This window comes from Mastomys coucha, chromosome X (genome assembly GCF_008632895.1).
Source record: "Mastomys coucha isolate ucsf_1 chromosome X, UCSF_Mcou_1, whole genome shotgun sequence".
Classification (NCBI taxonomy): Eukaryota; Metazoa; Chordata; class Mammalia; order Rodentia; family Muridae; genus Mastomys; species Mastomys coucha.
In genome coordinates, this window is record NC_045030.1 from 135,034,813 (window position 1) to 135,035,661 (window position 849).

The 849-nt window shown below is 37.6% G+C and overlaps 1 protein-coding gene across 1 annotated transcript in view; it reads right to left on the reverse strand.

Moving 5' to 3' along the window:
• Gucy2f (guanylate cyclase 2F, retinal) overlaps nt 1–849 on the reverse strand; it is an 83,579-nt gene that overhangs the window by 13,001 nt on the left and 69,729 nt on the right. The gene's annotated exons all lie outside the window — the stretch shown is intronic.

The window sequence follows — 849 nt, forward strand, 5'->3', positions numbered from 1 at the left end:
GCACAATGGCGGGCGCTATGGGGACTCAAAAAATAATAATAGATGGTCTCAGATTTTCACATCTCAATGAAGAGAAGAGACTGCCAAGCAGTAGGCAAGCAAGCAACAGTGCAAGACAATGTGACTGAGGTGAAGCAAATTATAAAGACAGAAGACCTGGAGTGTTTTAAAAAATGTGGAGTTGGCTATTAGGACCTGACTCAGTGAAGAAGTTTTCTAAAGGCAAGGCTTGCCCAGACTCTTGTAAGGTGAGTAAGATTCAGTAACAGGGGAAAGACATACATCAAAGGTTTGTGATTGAGATTTTAGCATACATAGACTTTTGGGGAGCTCTTAGAGAAAACATTCTACCAGTTCAGGCATCTGGGGAAAGACTATAGATCAAGTTGAGTTAAATGGGTTTTACAAAATAAGGTAGTTGGCCCACTAGAAAATTTTGAGCAATGGTTTTATGAAGAATATCTTTGTCCTTTTTCCTCTTGAGTGAGTGTATTACATGCACTGAAGGGGGTGTATAACCTTATAGAAAACCTTTTCAGCATCTGCTGTCATAAAATCAAACACAAGGCTTTGGAAAGGAGGTGATGGGATAACATAGGCAGCCAAAGTGGGGACCTAAAACACAGACAATATGAAAGAGATCCAACAGACTTGTTGGCAGTCTGATTGATTAACATGACTAAGTTGGCATGGGCCTCTAAGTTTGTGTTCATTTGTTGGAAAAGAGAGTTTGATGATTTAAATGTTATATTTGAAATAATTAGGATACCAAAAAAGGGGGGGTTGTTTTGTTTTTGCTTTGTGTTGTTTTTATTTTTTATTTTTTTTTTTTATGAAAAAGAGTGATCA